This window comes from Octopus bimaculoides, chromosome 20, assembly GCF_001194135.2.
Source record: "Octopus bimaculoides isolate UCB-OBI-ISO-001 chromosome 20, ASM119413v2, whole genome shotgun sequence".
NCBI classification, from domain to species: domain Eukaryota; kingdom Metazoa; phylum Mollusca; class Cephalopoda; order Octopoda; family Octopodidae; genus Octopus; species Octopus bimaculoides.
In genome coordinates, this window is record NC_069000.1 from 31106886 (window position 1) to 31107796 (window position 911).

Genomic DNA, 911 nt, shown 5'->3' on the forward strand with positions numbered 1-911 from the left:
ATATATATATATATGTGTGTGTGTGTATTTACACACACACACGCACATATATATATATATATATAGCCATTTCTGTTCTGATCATTGAGCGAGGGTTTTTTTTACTTTACCGCATTGCCTGCAATATTCTAATTGTATAACTGTCCTTATTCTGGGTCTTTGCACTCGCTTCGATCACAGTCCAAGCAATATTATAAGTGATAGCCTTTTGGGCCTTTAAATTCTGGGGATATTACGGGTAATCTGTTGTACCTGGGGAGAGTCATTCTCTTTTAGTACCTTATAACTTAACCCACTCACCGGTAAAATTTCCACTCATTTACTTTTTCTTTTCATAAGTATTTTTTGTATCGATAAACACTAACTTTTTGGATTCGCCAGTGTAACAATTCTAAACATTTCTCCCACGTTTGATTTTCATTTGTTCCACATTGCATTTGGTTGCTTTACGCTGTATTCAATAATGTTTACTCTTCTTCTGATAAGGATAAAGTTTTGATTAATTAATACGTACACGTGCGCAAGCTTGCATCGGTACGGGTATGCACACAGAGATATATAAACACATACATGCACACACATATACGTATATACTCGCATATCTACCGCCCTTTCCTACTTAAACTCACCCCTTAATCACGTGACCAATTTCCAATCCACCACGCGGTCGATTTCTTGTTCATAATGCGTTATTTTCCAAGAGTGGCTGTGTGGTACGTAGATTACTTACCAGCCACATGGATCCTGGTTCAGTCCCACTGCGTGCAACATTGGGCAAGTGTTTTCTATTATAGCCTCGGGCCGACCAAAGACTTGTGTCTGGATTTGGTAGACGGAAACTGAGTCGTATGTGTGTGTGTGTGTGTGTGTGTGTGTGTGTGTGAGTGTGTGTTTGTGTTTGTGTGTGCGTG